General features: G+C 39.9%; 1 protein-coding gene across 3 annotated transcripts in view; it reads right to left on the reverse strand.

Annotated features, from left to right (window-relative positions):
* LOC132811908 (transcriptional activator GLI3-like) overlaps positions 1 to 22,263 on the reverse strand; it is a 381,995-nt gene that overhangs the window by 126,217 nt on the left and 233,515 nt on the right. The gene's annotated exons all lie outside the window — the stretch shown is intronic.

Here is a 22,263-nt window from a genome sequence, read left to right on the forward strand (position 1 = left end):
GTTTTCCGATGTTGCCCTGTCATAGATGATGTTAAACATCATGTTGTTGTGGAAAAGGAAGATCCCTGCTTCAAATAGGTGATCAACTGCTTCACCAGCTGGCCAATCTTCCTCAACAATTTAAAGAGATCTTTAATCAGATGGTTGAATATCTTTGTCAGATAAATTAATAGTCAAGCCAACATAATGGCTTCCTTTGTTCCCAACATTTCTTTTGTCACTGTCAGATTAAGATTGTATCAATTGTAGATCTTCCAGGTTTGAAACAGAGATTTCAAGTAAATGTGTTCAGTCCAGACCTGAAATCTGAGATGGTCTACACAGGCAAAAATTATTCCTACATAATTAGCAGGAGCTTCCATAATATGCAGTGTATTTACTGCAGTCACTATTGTTTTTTTTAACAGGTTACAAATTCACATCATACATATCGCATGGAATTGTCGCCTCCCTTCGGTAGATGCGGAGTAGTTTGTAAAGATACTGCAGGAGCGTTGATTTCCTGTGCTTGATGGGCTTAGGTGATATAGCATCAGCATGTAGAGCTTTGCTTTGAGGAACTGATTTAGTAGCTTTGTTAAGTTCCTGCACTCTGGTGAACTGCTTTGAGGGAACTTGGTAGAGTTCCCATGTATTTGCTGCCCTTATCCATCTAGATGGAATTGGTCGTGGATTTATCTACCTTTTCCAGGGTATGCTTCCCATGGTGTTCACAGCTGCCTTGGTGACAATATTCTCCCTTTAGTACAACTCAAGGTACATTCCAATCACCTCTCCAACTGCTTACTGCATTTAGTAATGGCCTCCTTACTTTTGATTTCAATGGAACTGTTGTCTTTGCTGACATCAAATGCCTTTGGAGTAGTTAGTTGAGTTTTGCTTTTTTTTTCTCTCGGTATTTTTCTTTTGTTAAATTTTGGTTATTATATATTTAAGATTTATTTGTATATTAATGTTTGTACTTGAGAGTTTTGTTTATTTTTGTAAACTTGTAAAAATGTTAAATTTCTAATAAAAATATCTATTAAAAAATGCCTTTGGCCATTTACAGAGTTGTTATTTACATACCAGAGCTGACAGAAAGCTGTGCAATCTTGCTTCCCTGAGATCTAAGATAGAAGTGCTTCAAGTCCTCATCAGAGTTGCTCTGCATCGATAACACCACATTAATACCAAGGAACATCTTCAGCAACTGAAGACAGATTCTCTCAGATTTGTACAGTGCTTTACCACAAGCAAGACAAACATCATGGTCCATCTATTCACATTGCCATCATGATATTGGAGTTTGTTCTTGTACACCCAGTCTGTCTGTACCACCGCAGGCTGCACTCGAAGCAGCTGCAGGGGGGTAGAGACTGTCACGTATCGCCTTTAGAACATGTCTTTGCAAAGTAAGTCTGGAGAAAGATGCAGTTGCTTTTGTTGAGGTTTGTCCCAAGCAACTCCATGACGCTGGACTGTTTCCTCCTTGATATAGGGATGGTGCCAAAGAATTGGATAGCAACAAGAGTTACACACTTGTTTTAAAAGTAGGATAAGGCTAAATCCAATAACTCCAGTCCAGGCAGTTTCATGTTGGTTCTGAGAAAACTTTTAGACATGGTAATCCTCAAAAATATTAATGATCATTTGAAGAGGCATTGATTAATTAGGGAAAGCCAATAATGATTTGTTAAAGGCAACTTGCATTGACCTGAGGTGATTGAGTTTCTTGAGGACACAACAGAAGATGTTGAGGAGGATAATCCAGCAGATGAGTTCCTTGTGGACTTGGAAAAGATGTCTGATAAAGAGCTACATAATAAGCTTGCTAGCAAAATTGAAGCTCATGAAATAAAAGGGAAGGTGGCAGCACAGATATAAAATTGCCTGAATAACCTGGAATAAATAGTCACGATAAATGATTGTTTCCTAGCCTGGAATAAAGTATGGAGTGATGCTCCCCAGGGATCCTCACAAGGATTACTACCTTCTCTTGATAATTATCAATGACTTTGAATAATCCCTGATGAAGGCTTATGCCTGAAATGTCGATTCTTCTGCTCCTCAGATGCTGCCGGACTTGCTGTGCTTTCTCAGCACCACACTCTTGACACTGATAAGTCTCTCAACCAATCGCCTACCTTCTCCCCGTAACCCTTAATCCCCTTGACATTCAAGAACCTATCGATATCAGTCTTAAATATACCCAAAGACCTGGCCTCCACAGCCTTCTGTGGCAGTGAATTTCATAGATGCACCACCCTCTGGCTGAAGAAATTTCTCCTTATCTCCATTCTTTCTGAGATATGGGGCCTAAAATGTGCACAATAATCCAAACGTAGTCTGACCAGGATGGTGCCAAAGAATTGGATAGCAACAAGAGTTACACACTTGTTTTAAAAGTAGGATAAGGCTAAATCCAATAACTCCAGTCCAGGCAGTTTCATGTTGGTTCTGAGAAAACTTTTAGACATGGTAATCCTCAAAAATATTAATGATCATTTGAAGAGGCATTGATTAATTAGGGAAAGCCAATAATGATTTGTTAAAGGCAACTTGCATTGACCTGAGGTGATTGACTTTCTTGAGGACACAACAGAAGATGTTGAGGAGGATAATCCAGCAGAATACATTCGTGGATTTATGTTCAAGTTGGGTGTACATGGCAAATTTCAAATTCCATAAATGAGACAAAACTAGGAAGAATTATGAACTGAGAAGAACATGGGTGACCAACTTTAAAGAATAGGCTAATGAAATAGATGGAACTTTACACAGAAAAGTGAAGTGATGCATTGCAGTGAGAAGAGTGAGGAGAGACAATATAAACAGAAGGAATTGTAAAAGGGATGCGTGAACAGCAAGATCTAGGGGTAAGTGTGCAATAATCTTTGCATTTGGGCAGTCAAGTTGAAAATGTGGTTGAAAAGCCACATTGTTAAAAATCACACAACTCCAGGTTATAGTCCAGCAGGTTAATTTGGAAGGACTAGCCTCCGGAGCGCTGCTCCTTCATCAGGTGGTTGTGGGACCAGCACTTCAAAGCTAATGCATCTGAAAAAACCTGTTGGACTATAACCTGGTATTGCGTGATTTTTAACTTTGTATACCCCAGTCTAACACTAGCACTTCCAAATCAGGAAATGCCACTTGGGAGTCTCGGCTTTAGAACAACAACAGAAACTTTTACACCCATTCCCACTTTCCTGGGGATGAATTAATAGGAAGGGGAACATAACATTGATAGTAGTCAATAAAAGTATGAGATGCATTGATATGGTTGATGGTCAGAATCTTCTTCCGTGAATTGAAATGTCTAATACGAGGGGGCATGCATTTAAGATGAGATGGGGAAAGTGCAAAGGAGATGTGAGGAACAAATCTTTTTACACAGAGTGTGGTGGGAGTCTGGAATGTGTTGCCATGGATGGTGATGGAGGCAGATATGTTAGGTGTGTGTAAGGGACTTTTAGATAAGCAGATGAATATGCAAGGATGAGAGAAATATGAACCAAGGGCAGGAAGAAGGGATTAGTTTAATTTGGCATCATGTTCGGTATAACATTGTAGGCCAATGGGCCTATTCCTGTGCTATAAAGGATGTTCTAATCCTTTTATCCCTGATAGTGTGTAATGGAATGGCCTCTGGAAATCTTGTAAACATATCCATTACGGTCAACAAATACTGAGTCTCACTTTTTGTTTTGGGGAAGGGTCCAATGCAATCAATTAAGACTCTTGTAAACGGTTCCTGAAATGCAGGAATGGGTATTGATTGCTGGTTTTATCACTGCCTAAGGTTTTCCAATTCAGATTGTATGACATGTCCTGCAAAATTCAATCACATCCTCATGCAATCCAGGCCAGTAATTGGATGGGTATATGAATAGGAAGGGTTTGGAGGGATATGGGCCGGGTACTGGCAGGTGGGACTAGATTGGGTTGGGATATCTGGTCGGCATGGACAGGTTGGACTGAAGGGTCTCTTCCCATGCTGTACATCTCGATGACTCTATGACTATGATCTGAGTTTCCTATTCCCAAATGACCTCCTACTGGTAAGTCACGTGCTATCCACGATACTTCCTTTCCAGAACCCACCAGTAATACAACTTGTTGAACTTCTGCCCATTTCTCATCCACCTGAATATGTGACAATCTCCATTTCTTCATCAAGATGTCATTTTTAAGAGTAACATTCTGGAATACCCGCAGTTTCTTCTTCTGTGTTAACTTTTTGATAACTGCTTTAGTTTCTCATCTTTCCATTGTAATTCAGCTAATTTCTCTGAACTAAAAATATCCACTTTGTCCTCCACCAGTTCTTCTTTTTCTCAACCATTTGATCAAACATTGTTCCTGATAATTGAACTTCAACTTCCATTTCTCTTACTCCTTGATTTCTCCTCCTGCCTCAACCTGTGGATTTGTGACCTTGTTATCACACAGTCAGTTTCCTGATTTTACTTTTCAACCACAGTAGACTTTACTTCTTACCAGGAGGCGGTCATTTGGGAATAGGAAACTCAGGTCATACTTCTATCCAATCCAGCAATATCATTACCAAGGATAAACTGTATTTCTGGAACTGAGAACTTCTCTATTACATAGAATCACTACAGTCAGGAAGCAGGCCATTCAGCCCATCAAGTCTGCACCCAAACCAAACCCTATCCCTGTCACCTTGCATTTCCCTAGGCTAACCCACCGAACCGACACATCTTTGAACAGTATGGGCAATTTAGCATGGCCAATCTACCTAACCTGCAAATCTTTGGATTGTAGAAGGAAACCAGAGCAATTAGAGGAAACCCACACAGAAATGAAGAGAATGTGCAAACTCCACACAGTCTCCTTAAGGAACATAGAACATTACAGCGCAGTACAGGCCCTTTGGCCCTCGATGTTGCACCGATCTGTCATACCAATCTGAAGCCCATCTAACCTGCACTATTCCAGGTACATCCATATGCTTGTCCATTGACGACGTAAAAGTACTTAAAGTCGGCGAATCTACTACCGTTGCAGGCAAAGCATTCCATAGCTGAAAATGTGTTGCTGGAAAGGCGCAGCAGGTCAGGCAGCATCCAAGGAACAGGAGAATCGACGTTTCAGGCATGAGCCCTTCTTCAGGAATGAGGGTCTCATTCCTGAAGAAGGGCTCATGCCCGAAACATCGATTCTCCTGCTCCTTGGATGCTGCCTGACCTGCTGCGCCTTTCCAGCAACACATTTTCAGCTCTGATCTCCAGTATCTGCAGTCCTCACTTTCTCCTAAAGCATTCCATACCCGTACTCCTCTCTGAGTAAAGAAAAAGGTCTTTCTAAAAGGTCTTCCCATGGCTAACCCACCAAACCTACACATCGAACCTTGGTCCCTGGTGCTGTGAGGCAACAATGCTAAACACTGAGCCACCATGCCACCCTTACATCTATCACTATTGCACCACTTTTCACTGGACTTTTCAATTTCACTTTATATAATGGAAAACTGCTTTTCTCACTATGAATTTCACATGTTAGCACTTTTTCTGGCAATACTCCTTCTGAATTACATATCTCCTTATTTCTCATCATCAAAGATTGACTTAATCCTGTACCTCTTAAAATTTTATTTTCTTTACCTGCTCCTCCTAGCATAGGTGAGTAAATTTTACCGATGTAAGTAAATCCTTTAAAGAGATCTGGCACTTTCTCCTCAACCAACAGCTGACCAGGTTGGACATTCTTTTGCAGTTTTTCAGCTTCCACTTCTTTCCTTTGCCACTTCAACAAAACTCAATGTCTTATCCTGTTTCCCACATCTGTCTCCCAGCGATCTCAATGCCGTGTTTCTTCTCCCAGCTTACAGGCAAAAGCTCAAGCAGCAGATCCCCTCACGGATACAGGTCCAGCGCTGGTCGGAGGAGGCAAAGGATCAACTCTGGTGCCATCCTGGAATTGACTGAGTGGGCCAAGTTCAAACAGTTCGCAGGCACCTTGGACAAATACACCAGCACAGTCATAGACTTTATCAGCAAGTGTGTGGAGGACTGCATACCAAGGAAGTCAATCCGGGTGTTCCCCAAGAGGAAGCCCTGGATGAATCAGGACATACAGAACCTGCTAAAAACAAGGCGTGAGGCCTTAAGATCAGAACACCCACTCAAATATAAGGAATCCAAGTATGACCTTCGCAGAGCCATTAAGACAGCCAAGGACCAATACCGATCCAAACTAGAGACCCAGACAGACACCCGGCAAATATGGCAAGAACTTAATGACATCACAAGTTCTAAAAAGAGAGACAGTGCAAGATAGCAGACGATGACACATCCCTCCCAGATTGTCTCAAAGTCTTCTACGCTCGCTTGGAGCAGAATTTCGGCCGAGAGGTAACACTATTCCGACAAGTCCTGATAAACCTATCCCAACAGTCACTGCATCAGAGATCAGACCAGTTTTCCTATATGTGAATTCAAGAAAAGCGATGGGACCAGACAGAGTACCAGACCATGCACTCAGAGCATGTGCAGATCAACTGCCAGAGGTCTTCTCGGACATCTTCAACCCCTCCCTGCAACAGGCCACTGTCCTAGCCGGTTTCAAGAGGGCCAACATCATTCCTACGCATAAGAAGGCTCATGCAGCATGTCTCAACGACTATGGCCCAGTTGCCCTAACGTCAGTGGGAATGAAGTGCTTTGAAAGGCTGGTCATCACATTAATCAACTCCAGCTTCCCCACTACTCTTGACCAACCTATCCATGTGAGATGGCATATCACTTGCCCTTCACTCCTCCCTAGAACATCTTGACACCAAGAACAGCTACGTAAGAATCTGACTCATTGACTACAGTTCAGCCTTCAACACTATTATCCCCTGGATACTGATTTCTAAACTTAGTGATCTCGGACTAAGCTACACTCTCTACAACTGGATCGTTAGTTGCCTGACCCATAGGCCACAATCAGTGAAGATTGATGACAATATTTCATCCTCACTAACACTCAACACTGGAGCTCCACAGGGGTGCATACTCTGCCCCCTACTGTACTCACTGTATGCCCATTACTGCGTCGTCGAATACCAGACTAATGCCATTTACAAATTCGCTGATGACACCACCACAGTTGGTCGAATCTCAGATGGTGACAAAACAGACTACAGACGGGAGGTGGAAGACCTGGAAAAATGGTGCACTGAGAACAATCTAGCTCTCAATATTGGCAAAACCAAAGAAGTCATTATTGACTTTCAGTGGGATGTTACTCATGCCCCCCCTACACTTTAACTGCACAGAGGTGGAACGAGTGGAGAGTGTCAAGCTCCTGGGAGTGGTCATCCACAACAAGCTTTCCTGGACTCTTCATGTGGACGCACTGGTTACAAAGGCACAACAACGTCTCTTCGTCCTCAGGCAGCTGAGGAAATTTGGCATGAAGGCGAATACCCTTGCCAACTTTTATAGGTTCACCATCTGTCTAGATGTATCACTACCTGCGATGGTAACTGTACCATTCAAAATCAGAGACGGTTACAGAGAATGGTGAACCCAGCCCAGACAATCACAAAGGCCAACCTTCCATCTATAGAATCCATCTACCAGGCCCGCTGTCAAGGAAAAGGTGCCAGCATTCTCAAAGATCCATCTCACCCTGGCAATGTTTTTATACAATCTCTACCATCAGGTAGAAGATACAGAAGCTTGAACACACACACCAGCCAGTTTCAAAACAGTTTCTACCCTACTGTTGTTAGAATACTGAATGGAATCTCAAACTCTTAACATTCGCCTGTACCTGTGTTTTTGTTTTTCTGCTGTTTACCTATTATTTACTTATCTATGCTACTTAAGTCTGTGATCTGCCTGGATTGCTCGCAAGACAAAGCTTTTCACTGTGCCTCAAAATTCAATTCAATTTTTCTAAATACTCTGACTTCACGTGGCCTATTTTATTACAGTGAAAACACCTAAGCTTTTTTACTGCTCTTTCCCCCTCAAATGTTACCTTCTTACTCCATGGTAAACTATCTTTACTATCTCCTTTTCCTTACCACCTGAGAACTTCTCTTTTCCTCAAATTCTATCCCTCACAGATTGAAATTGATGTTGGAAGCCAAACTCTGATTTATGAACCAACTCAAAACCACCTGCCATTTCTGTTCATTACCTTTCAGTCTTACTTTCTGCTTTTCCACATGAGTTCTCACTATTCCAGGAAGTGAATTTTTTAACTCCTTCAAAATAATTATTTTTCTAAGAATGTTATATGTTAGCTCTGTTTTCAATGCTCTTCTCCATCTATCAAATTACTTTGTTTGATCCTTTCACACACTATGTATGTTTGACCAGGGTCCCTCCGAGATTCCTAAAATGTTATCTGTAGTCTTATGGTACTAGTTCATATGCACTTAAGATGGCACGTTTCTCCTCATTATACTCCCCAGGTATCTCCTCTCTTGTTGATGCAAAAAGCTTACTAGCTCTACCTACCAATTTCATTTGGATCCACAATACCCACTTGATCACCAGCCATTTCATTTGTTTAGCCACTTGCTCAAATGAAATGAAAAGGGCTTCTACATCCTTCTCATTGAAGTTTGGCAATACTTGGACATATTTGAACAGGTTCCCACCAGGCCTTTGGCTATCATGTGGTAGTTGTCCATCACTGACATCATCACTGCTCCTACTTCACCTCTACCTCTGCTATTTTAAGCTAAATTTGTGTTTTCAGTTCCAACGTCTAAAGTTCAAAAGCCATCTCTTTCTACCTTTCTTCTCCTTCTTTCTCCCTGTCTTCTGCTAGGGTCTTCCTTTCCTTTACTTTTTGTTCTGCTTTTGAATGTAATGCAAACCATTTCATTTTGTGTGTAACTTAAGCTGTTTCATTTTCAATTGAATCTTAGCCATTTCCAAAGATTCCAATTTCATTCCTGGCAACTATAAATTCTGCACAATTGCCACAATCATCTCCCGTTTACTCACAGTCACAGGCAACCCCAACTCTCGGTTGTTTGCCAATTCTAAAAGCTTTTTCTTGCTCACTTTCCATGAAACTCCTTATGTGACTTCTTCTACATCCAGGAAACTCTTAGTGGCTGAAAGATCCTTTATTACACAAGGTACATCCTATTCAAAAATAACTAAATTCAACACCAGAAAAGAGAACACCAACACTCACCATGCACTGCCTTTGAATCCAATAATTTTAAAGCCAATCTTTAATTACAGTTTTTGATCTCAACAAGAGCCCCCAATTTGTTATGGACCAGACTAATTCCCCTCAAAATATACTAAGACAACCGAGACTCTAGGGTTTTCTTACTTTAAAGGCAAGTGCCAGGCGTTGTGTTCCAGATGCAATTTGATTAGTCAAACAACCAGCCTTGAAGCAAAATACACTTTATTCATACACTATAGTTAAAATACAACAAAAGAAAGAATTGGAATAACTTAACTCTATTGGAAAACTTAATAGAATAATGGATTATTTAACTATTGAACAGCTCCTACAGCATAGTAACATTTCCTAAACATACCATTAGCTAAAGCAAATTCAGTAAAATAGATAGTCTCACCTGCAATTCTAAGAGCAGGAAGAGAACTCAAGCTTTTAGCTGTAACAGAGATAGGAAAAAAAATTTCATATCCAGCTTCAAGACCCCAGCAGCAAATTGAAATAACTGTACAAGGCCAGTTCCCGTCACCAAGTCACCCTGTATTTACTATGCACAGTACACTGGCTGTGGTCAGTCAGCCAGCTTGGAGTCAGTCCTCAACTGAGGAGATTCTAACCTCCTGGCTATATTGGTCAGCCAAGGCTTTCTTGATTGGCCCAGGTTAACAACCTCAATTAAAAACCATGTAGCCAATGAAGTCAACCTGGTTCCAATCATTACACAACTACTAATGAAAAAAAACTAAAACTAAACATCCTGGAGCTTGACCACACTTATTCAGGTTGCTTTTATTGTTCTAACTTTAAAAAGAAACCTCCAAGGCCTCACAAGCTGTTTACTTTATTGGCTTTGGAGTAGACTGCTTGTAACCTCTGTCTCAATCCTTCTTCATAAAAAAAGGACAAAATACTTGTACATGTCTTGAAGCCATAGTATCATCACACAGGCATATAAATAATAAAAAAGTAAAGGAGAGTGAGAGTAAGACAGTTAAGAAAGCACGAAGAAATTTCAAAACACACGACACAGAAGCAGAAACAGGTGGAAGAACATAAATGAACTAAAAAGAATACAGAAGAAGAAGGGAACATGAACACAGAAAAACTGTAAGTTGAAATTCCAATGACTGAGGATCAATAGTTATTCAACAAAACAAACAACATAAAAATATATTTCTGGGTCAGGAGCTTTGGGTTCAAGTTCCACATCTGTCATAAGGTGGCTGACGGGTTGATTAAAAATAACTAAAACAGAAAAGTTGCTTAAAAAGCATTGAACATTTGTTAAGGATGTTTTCTGCGGCATAACCTTTAATGCAGAAAGAAACCCTACAAATGATGACCACAAATCCATTGTTCCTTGTCAGAAAAATCCATCAGATTCACTAATTTCCTTTAGGGATAGAAATTGCCATCTTTGCTTGGTCTGGCTGACACGTGACTCCAGACCCACAGTACTATGGTTGACTCAGCTGTCCTCTGGCAATTAGGGATGGGCAATAAATGCTGACCTAGTCAGTGACACTCTTATCCCATGAATGAATAAAAATAAAGTTCATTTCTCAATATCCTAACAAAGTTTGTATGTTTCAAATGGCAATGTTTGTGGTGCTCAGCAATGTTTATTTTGATGTTAATGTTAGGGCAAGGTACATCCAATGCTCAACATAACAGAAATCATAATTTTTGGTTTAATTTTAAGGGACACTAAACCAGAAAAACATAGGAACCAGCATGAATCACCAACAGAACCAATAATGTTAATGCTGCTGATGGCCAGTCTATTAAAAAGCAGACCTTTTGTTCATCTCTAATTAAGATCCAATAATGTTTCAACAAATAGGCCATTTTCTTCTGCCTCCTCTCAGTCCAACACAGAAAGCATGCTTCAGTCTGGCTGGGAGCCTAGAAACACTTTCAGATTGCGTGAACATGGCCTTCAATGTCTGCACTATGATGTTGAGAGTCATAATAAGACCCTTTTTGAAAACAAACATTTCAGCTGTCATCTCCTGAAACTCTCCAATACTCGACTGTAATTATCCGTGCGTCCTATAATAACCCTCTACCTCCGCCTCTAAACCCCATAATGGCTTACAATTCATTCTGAACTTAGTTTGGTTTCAATCAGATCAAAAGGTTGGCTCTCAAAAGGAAATACTTGGCTTGCACTGCATGGTCTGAGACTGAGCGGTGCAGATAAACCTTCAAAATAATGCGCTGCCTGCAATAAATAAATAATTTTCCCGTCTCACTCATTCCCTGGCCCAAGTACTTTAAAACTGATGGGTTTATTTTTTGCAGAAACGTGAACTTTGGTTCTCCGCCTTGAATTGTTAAAGTGCCATCTGGTATATTTTCCAATATCAGTGTAATGGCAATCTTTTATTGGGATACTCAGTCGACAGATAAGGGGGAACTCAACATCACCTCAAACACACGCGGATCTCTCTTCAATCCGAGTTTTGTTTTGTTGAAATGTAATTACGCCGCGTTTGGCACCTTCACAAAATACCTCTCCGAGCTACATGGCTGAACAGAAAGGGAGGGCAAGCAAGCAGCAAATCCAGGGGCAGTTGGGGAGTCGATTGCAAGTTAGGAGGTCAGTGCAGCCGAGGTTCTGATTGAAATTCCCTAAATCTAACACCAAAGGAACACATGGCTTGTTTTTTTTTCGCATTGCCCGGCTGGAAGCTGAACTTGCTTTCCAAACACGTTGGAGCATTGTGTTTGGAGAAACCTGTCACAGTTCACTTCCTCACAGTCTAAGGGGCTGTAAAAGCTTTAACCATGGCCCCTGTAGAACGAGGCTTAACTCTGGTTCAGTGCATGTGCACGTCTCGCTCAATATCTTCTTGCTGGACTAATACTGCTGACTGAAGCACAAATGACTTAGGAATTTACTTCAAGGAGCTGCCGCACCGCTGTTCAAAAAGCACGCTATTTTTCGGCTTTGTTCTTTTTAGCGCTTATTGCTGACAGCATCCAGAGATTTTAATCAGTTGCCAGAAAGTACCCATTGTGGTCCTTTTGGCTTGCTTCCCCGCCCCCAAAATTCCGTGCTGCCCAATTTACAATCCCCCCTTACATCTTCCTCCCCCCGCCATTATTCTGACACCCGATTTTATATATTGCACTTGAGTGGGACTCAGGTACAGTGCTGGTAGGATTAACTGCCGCTCAGGAAGGTCTGAGAACTAATAAATCATCCAGGATTTTCTCAAGCTGAAGGGTACGTCTCGAAACACCTTTGAAGACACAAGCCCACTGCTCTCTTCCCTGCTAATGTTGGCAACAGCAATACACACAGTGGCCCATCAGCCGAGTGCGTTACAAAGCGCAGCGGACTCCGGTCAAAATGCCGCTTTCTTAAAGAGTCAACAGCATTCGCATGATTTCGCAGAAGTGCAGAGAGACTTTGACCTAAAACTCGCAAAATTTAATCAAACAAAAAGCACAAGCAACAGGAGCCTCAACTTAAGGCAACGAGCACTAATTAAGTAGTTGAAGTTTGAGGCCCCCACACGCCCATTGTCTCCTCACCACGGCACAACACGGTTTCTGTTTGACAAGTATATTTCTGTCTAATGAGAGGAGACGGAATGGTTGCGCTCGACTCAGAAATGCATCAGAAGTGCCACACTTGAGTACATATTCATACACATATAGGTTAATATTATCACAGAGATAATTACAGTTATTACTAACTCTAATAAGCCCTGCCTAGAAAAACATAGGCAGGTTAATTTGCGATTTCCTTCCTTATTCAGAGGCAAATTAAGTGTCAAGCGACTAATACGAAACATATTTCATTTTACGAGCTTTTAATTTAATTTTGCTTCATATTGTTGATGCCCTAAATGGATGCCAGCTCTATCCGGATTATCCAGCTCTGCGTAAATCTTTGGATCCAATCTTTAATAAGAGAATAACAAAACGATGACATTGGACATCAGTCGGGAATGTCTGCATTAGTCATGGTATATCCATACTCGGAAATTTCTCAGAGCTTAATATACAAACAGGCCCCTTTTATTCTCCTTAATGCACAGAGAGATTACATCAGATTTATTACCTAGCTCCAGGCACATTTGCTCTGTAATTACAAGTCTGCAATGGCAGCCTTATCCAAAAAGTATTTGTAAAATATTAGGCGTGTGTTTAGTGCTTAGTTAAGTGGGTTAAAAATGATTCCTTCTGTACCCCATGGAGGACTTGTTTTAAAACAATTTCATTTTATTTCTCAAAGTCCATGTAATTACTGTGTGCTAACTGATTGCCATGGTTATGCATGGTGCCATCTAAATAACATGACTCATTTCCTACAATATTAAGTGTGATTTTCTAGTAAATAAAGATGTCTGATCATCCTTACAAATGAAGCCTGATCTGAAAATATGATTAAACATAGATTGTGACATTTCACACTTGAGACATTTAAATAGAGCCCTCACAGAGCTTGTGTGCTGGAAGTTTCATGTTTCTTTTCTGAACCTCAATTTGATTAAAACTCCTCCAACATAATACAATCACTTTTAATCCAGCCAAGTTTGAGGTAAAAGCAGTCACTATACAATATGCTATGAACCAGCAAATATACAAAGGTGCAGTTTGGCAAAGTGTCACTAAAAGCAAAGAATATTTAGCATTATACATCGAACATTATATTTTAAAAACATAACTTTGTTCAGCACTACTCTTTATCCATCAAATGTTCATGGAATTACTTGAAATTATTAATTTAATATTCGATTGGGTGTATTGCAATGTGCTGCAATTCATCTGCTGCTGAAATCCCCATCAACATTTTTCTTCACACTAGATTGGATTATTTCACTGCTCCTCTGGCCAGCTTCCTATTTTCCTTCCACCATAACACTCAGTTCATTCAAAATTTGCACTTCTATGGAAACATGCAGCAAATGTGTTTCATCTAGTCTGCCTGCGCTGGCTGATCTATACAAATGTCTGGTTTGCCTACATCTCAAATTTAAAATTATTATCCTCATAGCCTCATCTTCAAATGCCTTCATAGCCTCACTATGTTTCAATACTTTGACCTACTCTAGCCATTGCATAACTCTGCCTTCTAATTCTGGATGCTTGACCAACCTCTATTCCCTTTGATCTACTATTGGCAGGTTTGTATCCAGCTACCTAGGCCATAAGCTCTGGAAGTCCAACACAAAATCCTTCCCTATCATTTCATTTCTCTCTTCTTGAAGACACTTGTTAAAACCTACATCTACAATAAAGATTTTAAACTAGAAACTTGATGTAATTTTTTTTAATTTGTTTTTTTTAGATGTCAGCATCAATGGCAAGGCCAGTATTTATTGTTCATCTCCACTGGTTCTTCCAAAGATGATGCTGAGCAAACTTACTGGAGTTCATATAGTGCAGCTACATCATTGGCGCTTTTTTCTGAAGTGTCTTGATGCAATTGAGTGGCTTGCTTGACCATCTCACAGGGCAGTAAAGAGTGAACATACTGTGGATCTGGAATCACATGAAGGCCAAACCAATAGATGGCAGATTTCCTCCATTAAATACATTAGTGAGGCAAATGAGTTTTTATGATATGCTTGTAGCTTCATGATCATTATTAATCAAACCAGCACTTTATCCCTTAATTTACAATCTCCTAGTCAACGTGGTTTGAAGACATGTCTCCAAAGCTTTTGTCTAGACCTCTGAATTACTGGTCCTGTAACATTACCACAGTGTTTTCATCCACCTAACTTGTTATCTAATCACACACCTGTGGTACTGTAGAACAATCTCTACATGAAATGCACTAATAAATAAAAATGTTATCATGCAGTTTATACATACTGTCTTAATCAACATGTATCAATTGATAGCAGATCTTTGCTTTGTGATAACATTTAGTCCCATGACAATGACAAAGTATATTTATTTAGCATCTCCGATATAATCAAACATTTATATGTTAAAGCAGAATTTGACACCAAGTCATAAAGGCAATATGAGGAAAGATGACCAAAATCATGACCAAAAAGACAGGTTTCAAGGATCATCTTAAAAGCGGCAAGAAATATGGAAAGGCAGAGATGTTTATGGAGGAAGCATGGCCAGTGGGAACTATGGCATCAAAAGTGAGGATTGGAATGTGCAGGGTTCAAACTCGCTACAGTCCTGCCAAGTCGAGTGTTCTGAATATGAATACACTGGATTGATTCTCAGTGGAGAACTTGCCTCTCATGAGTAGGGTGATCCCTACTCAATGTATGATATGTGGGAACACGTAAGATTTTCTGTCTGATAAGACCATATTAGATAAAGCCGTTTACAACCATGGACTTAGACTATTAGTCAGCCTTCATCGCCTTCTGCTACTTTACACAATTTCTGAAGGAAGAGTGTAACAATAGGAAAACAGCATGTCAATTGATCCTCTAATAACTGAGGATCATTTCTGTATTTCATTGCTTATTTCATTATCATAAACATGCTTGGACATAAAATATTCAGTGTTGTATCATATCTATAGAGACTGGCTCAATGGCACATTACATTGTTAATCAATTTTAATCAAATTAAATCAGACCAGTTCTTCAAATAAAATTGGTGTGTTAGGGATGCAGTTAACCATCAAATGGTTAAATTTATATGTATTAAAATATTTTTAAGTATTGACCTATTATATGGTACAAGTTATTAAAGTCTAGTTATAGTAAATTTATCTCCTCTACCTGTAACTTGTATTTCCTATCTCCTGCACTCTCATTCACTTATCTATTATCTTCTTTTACGCCTACTGCTGTACTACATTTGTTATTTTGTTAAGATGACACCTCCATCAATCACCTGGTGCTTGTTTATGCAGACAGCGGAGTCTGTGGAAATGCAGCATAAAATTTTCATTATAGGCAATAGTGGTGCTTAAGGACAGACTGTGATTTTACAAAACAACATCAACTATAATGATGACAAATATCAAACATAATTTGGTCCCAGTAAAATCTCTCTCATCTGATTGTCTTTCAGATAACTCAGCAGCTCCTCCACTTTTATCATTAGCTCCAATGTTACCTGTTCTTAACAGGAAAACTACTATTTTAAAATTTTTTTAACTTCTAACAGAAATAGCAAAATCACAGACTTAACTATAAAGCTTTTATGGCTCTATGATTCTGTAAGTATGAAAGAGCAGACTTACAAGACTTGCTTTCTCCAACTGTGAGGAAATGACAACTTAGTCTTAAACGATTGTTATTCTTTATTGTGAGATGGAGTTTAACAGACTTCAAATTAACTGGCCCATAATTTAGTGACTTGGTCAAACTGACTTAATATTAGAGGTTAAAGGTGAATAAGACATAATACCACATGAAAATACACACCAGACAAGTAAAAATACAAACACCAGACAAGTAAAAAATACAAATACACAGGACAGATCATTTTGGTGCTCATTTTTGACTTTTCTGCACATTTCTTAACCATTTTCATGCTTTTCTCTAAATCAAGAGGAAACAGTCCTACATATTGAAATTCACACCAATGGGCCAAGGAGTGGCAGATGGAATTTAATTTAGATAAATGTGAGGTGCTGCATTTTGGAAAGGCAAATGAGGGCAGATCTTTGACATTTAATGGGAAGGTACTGGGAAGTGTTGCTGAACAAAGACACTTTGGAGAGCAGGTTCATAGTTCTTTGAAAGTGGAGATGCACGTAGATAGGGTGGTGAAGAAGGCATTTGGCATGCTTTCCTTTATTGGTCTGAGCTATAGAGGACATTGGTTAGGCCATTTTTGGAATACTGTGTGCAATTCTGATCTCCCTCCTACAGGAAGGATGTTGTGAAACTTGAAAGGGTTCAGAGAAAGGTTTACAAGGATGTTGCCAGGTTTGGAAGTTTTGAGCTATAGGGGGAGGTTGAATAGGCTGGGGCTGTTCCCCCTGGAACATCAGAAGCTGAGGGACGACCTTATACAGGTTCATAAAATCATAAGGGGCATGGATAAATATGTTAAATAGACAAGGTCTTCTCCCTGGGTTGAGGCAGCACAGAACCAGAAAGCATATATTTAGGGTGAGAGGGCAAAGATGTAAAAGGTACTTGAGGCCAACTTTTTTATGCAAAGGGTAGTGCGTTAATGGAGTGAGCTGCCAGAGGCTGGTACAATTACAACATTTTAACAGGCATCTGGATGTGTATATGAGTACCAAAGGTTTAGAGGGAAGTAGGCCAAGTGCTCACAACTGGACCTCAATGAATTTAGGTCTGGTCGGCATGGACGAGTTGGACCAAAGGATCTGTTTGCATGCTGTACATCTGTGTCTCTAGACTACATAAAAACACAACATATTGCTTTGTGTTCCACTACTCCTCCTCTCCCAGGATCTACCTGCAATTTTTGTGAGAGTCCCAGCTGAGCAATATCTGGAAGGACCAAAACCAGAGACCTACATCAGGAATGATCACTTGATTCCTGCTGCTTGTGAACTGCATTCAAATTGCAGTGACTCCTTCAACTTTGGAACAGTGGCTGCTGGTGAGCTCCAGCAATCATCTGCTTAAAAATTAAAACATGCTCCAGAGCGTCATATCATCCACTAAACCCTGCATTTAAAGTTATCTCCCCTTTCTGTCTGAGGATCCGAAATACAGTGATACAAGTATTAATTGACTCCAAGCAACCACAAGTTGTATTTATAAAGTACCTTTAAGATAGGAAAACATTCCAAGTTGCCATACAGGAGCATTATAAAATTAATGAGGCATGTAAGGAGATAAAAGGCAGATGACAAAAACAGGTAGAAGTATACTAAAGGAGGAAAGAAAGGTTCAGAACCAGAATGGTTTAGGGACGTAATTCCAGAACTTAAGATCCAGCTAAATGAAGGCACATGAATGAATGGCGGAGTAATTAAAATTAGAAATGCTCAAAAGATCAGAATTGGAAGAACACAGACATTTCGGATAGTTGTGGGAACGTTGAAGATGACACAAATAGAGAGGGCCAAGGGCATTGAGTGATTTTAAAACATCAATAAGAATTTTTAGAGATAGGGACTGTTTATGCTGGAAATAGGGAGATAATGTAGGTCAGAATGTGCATCCAAAATGCCACTGAATTTGGAATCTCATCCACAACAACCATAACAAAAAGAGGTAGAGGTTAAGCAACATGACTAAAGCAAAAACATTATTCTGATCAGGACCAGCTGTAGAACTGTTGAACATTGACGCTGTCTTCAGCTGACTTACTGCAATTAATTTTTTCCATTAAGGACATGGTCATAAAGAGTCAGCTTAATGCAAAATCCTTTTGCACAGGATTTGTTGGTTGATATTTATTGTGATTATTTTTCATTAAAACAGAAATCAAACAAGGTCCCACAGGTATTCAGAAGTTACTGACCCAAACAGCATAGATTGCTTAATGAGCGTTCTCCACGAAAGTTGAGCAACTTCAAGCCAATGGTCATAAGGTCCAAATCCTTCTGACCACATATAAGCCCTCATCACCAGCAGGAAATAGGCTGATCTTCTGCCAGTAATTATATAATTAAAATACAACCAGTGCACCAGGGACCAGTTCTGTTACATCTGAAATCATGCAACGAAAGTGAGAACAAATATTTAGAATTCAGAGCAGTATGCTTGCTTTGCATTCTAAAGCATCTGTAAAGCATTCAAATAATTATTTCTTGAAATGAATAAGTTTTTCTGTTTTCATGTTAGATATACTGACTGCTCCAAGCCATAAGTAACTGTTTAATTCCTTAAAGCTGGATTTCATTGTACAGCAGCCATTGCAGAAAAAGACAAATACTGAAACCATTTTGCACACAGCAAGATTCCACAAAGAGTTTTGAAATAAATGGGCACACAATCTATTTTTGCAGAACTTTAGAAATTCTGACAAAAGCTTTTCAGGTTTTTCACCCTGCAGTCTTCAGGATAGGTGTAAGAATGGCAAATTTCAAAGGGAACAACAATTTCTGCAGCATGAGACAAGGGTAATGTTAGGTTAACAAGTTTATTCTGATTGCTTAAGATGGTTACCATGGAGAATGCACCAGGGACAATTGTTTCCCCATGCTTTTGTTTAATACAAAAAAGGCGCATGTTCAGACATGTTCATCCAGCTTGCAGAGAACAAGTCTCTGAGTAAGAATACACTTCACTGAAATTTGGCATTCTCGCAACTGAACTGATGACTGCAAGACAAAATGTTTCAATGGCATGCCTCTCTTTTCAGCTATAAACTGATTTTGCATACTGAGAGTGAGGAACATTGGTTATAACTGTTATAATATGATGTGATGCCTGGGTGTTAAACATTAATGGATCCTGGTGTGTGGAGGGCAGCAACCAAACCTCCTTGCTTTGCTAACCAAAGGGACTGCTCAGTACTGTGTGGTGGGGAATGGACCATGAATAGATCTCTGCAGAAGATGCTCTAGTCTTATGTAACAAGTTTTACTTTGTATATCTTAGTAATGTTTTGTAGGTTACATTAACTTTAGGCAAAGTAACTATTACTAATAAGTGATAGAGGTGACACATATATCTCTGTGAGAAAACCGTGCTAGAATCCAAGTCACTGGTTCTCCCTCCATCAACTGTGTGACTTTATCCGATTTGGCAGAGTTCAGTATAGCAGAAACTTTAACTCTTTCAGAACCAGCAGGGTTATTGGGCAGAGACAGAAAACATTTTCCCAGGGCAAAACAAAGCTGGAAAACAAGTGCTAATAGTAGGGATAATTGGAATTTTAATAAAAGCACCATTGTTGCATCTCTGTACAGTGTTTGTGAACAGTGCTGTCCTGTCTGCCCAGCCGGCTTGATCTCCAGCCACATGCTATCTTGGAACTGTACCTTGCTTGTAATGTTCACATTGGGCGGCACGGTGGCACAGTGGTTAGCACTGCTGCCTCACAGCGCCAGGGACCTGGGTTCAATTCCTGCCTCAGGCGACTGACTGTGTGGAGTTTGCACGTTCTCCCCGTGTCTGCGTGGGTTTCCACCGGGTTCTCCGGTTTCCTCCCACAGTCCAAAGATGTGCGGGTCAGGTGAATTGGCCATGCTAAATTCCCCGTAGTGTTAGGCAAGGGGTATATGTAGGGGTATGGGTGGGTTGTGCTTCGGCGGGTCGGTGTGGACTTGTTGGGCCAAAGGGCCTGTTTCCACACTGTAAGTAATCTAATCTAATATTAGCACCCTCCCTCCTCTCCCAGCAGCTCATGCCCTGGCACCATGTCCAACAGATAAACGCATCTGCCAGAATCAATAGTAAAATTGGTGCTGTCTGTCATTGTACTCATAAGCATGATATATTACAATTAAACCAGGTAGGGAATGATCTTGATGTCAGAATTCCGCCAAAATGTGGAAATTTCTCATCTCTGGTGTGGAATCTTTTCAGTCTACTTGAACAGATCAGGTGTTTCTGTTTAATGCCTCATGTGAAGGACAGCTCCTCCATCAATTAGGTGCACTCCAGCAATTCACAATTCACTCCTTTGAAGCCACTCTCCTTACTCAGGTTATTAACTGAGCCAACCTGATGAAGTGCATTACACAGAAGAGAAAGGACTGCAACTTCCACCAGAAGACTTTAAGGGTCTAAACAGTTTCCTTTTAATAAAATATTGTAAAAGGTTGTGAGAATAAAAGATGTTCTATTTTACCTCTAGACTCCATTTTGCTATATTTTGCATCAAGAGCAAATGGTAGAACTGAAGCTTCCATAGTTGCCTGTTCATTATTACAGAAATAAAAATTTTGCGCTTTTATGAGATTTTCCAAGTTGGCTTCAATTGTTTGCTGAATGCCAATGACCAGCCAATTCTGGATTGACACAGCAGAATGTTAAGTACTTTGGCACAGAAATAAGATCAGGTATGTCAATGTTAGCTGCCAACAATTTGTACTAATAGGTCAGCTGACTCACCACTCACAAAAGACAACTTGCAGGACATGCCTGCTTCATGGGACATACTGGTGTGCAATATAGAAAATTACCTAGGGCAGAAAATCAGCTAATAAGTGTCATTGTTCAGCTTCTCAGAATGCGGCAGTGACAACTAAACCTCACTGTTCCTTGACATTTTTCACTACATTATGTTATGTAAAAATCGAAGATTAAACAGTCCTAAATTGATTAATCTTTAGATCGCTGTGAGTTAGACTGCACCAGTCTCTCTTCAGCTCTGCAAAAAAAACTGCAGATGCTGGAACCTTCAGTTCTGGCTCTGCTCACGCTCATGTCAGCACATGGGGTTATGTAACAGTTTAGTTAATACACATTCCATGTGAAAAGTTATGTACAAAAACAGGTAAGTCACTTCCATCCATTTATTTTGCTTTTAACAATTGTCATAATATAACCACAATAATAGATATGGAGCAAAGACAGATAATTGATATTGAGGTAGATCAACCATAAACTGACTGAAGGATGAAAGGAGCACTGAAAGCCACCTTGCAGATCACAGCCAATGTTAATTCAAGTCCCTGCTATTATTTGAGCCAAGATTCCAGTCAGCTAGTTCTCCCAACAAAGTTATCAGTGTTCACTATTTAAACAAAAATTATAGCCTGAATGCTGTGGCCAGTGGTGAATGGATGGTGCCAACCTTAAGCCTGTCTGCAGACTCAAATGGGCTTGTGCACAGTAACTTGCATTTATTGGAAATCCATTTTAATGTGGTGGTATCTTACAGGGATCTAGGACAAGTGTGAACATAGCAAGCAACAGTGTGCCTCCCCAACACGGTTAAAAAATCCTTTCTGAGCCATGGTGAGCCCGATATTAACCTTTGGAAACCCAACTACTTCAAAGCTAAAATCAGACCTGCAGAATCTGAAACAGGAAATGTAAATGAGAACATTTAACCCAACACTAAATCACGTGTAGAATTAAGACAGATGTAAGAGCATTGAGAAAAATAGAAAAAAGTTTTATTGTAACTTTTAAAAAATTTCCCACAACTAAAATCTGAAGGAATTAAATCGCTACACATTTTGGTAATAAAGTTGTTTGGTAATAATTGAGATTTACAACACTGTTGAAAATTCACTTACACTTGAATGAACAGGTTCTAGCTTTTCTGGCATGTTGAGTTAATATC

The sequence above is a fragment of the Hemiscyllium ocellatum genome, chromosome 4, assembly GCF_020745735.1.
Source record: "Hemiscyllium ocellatum isolate sHemOce1 chromosome 4, sHemOce1.pat.X.cur, whole genome shotgun sequence".
NCBI lineage: Eukaryota > Metazoa > Chordata > Chondrichthyes > Orectolobiformes > Hemiscylliidae > Hemiscyllium > Hemiscyllium ocellatum.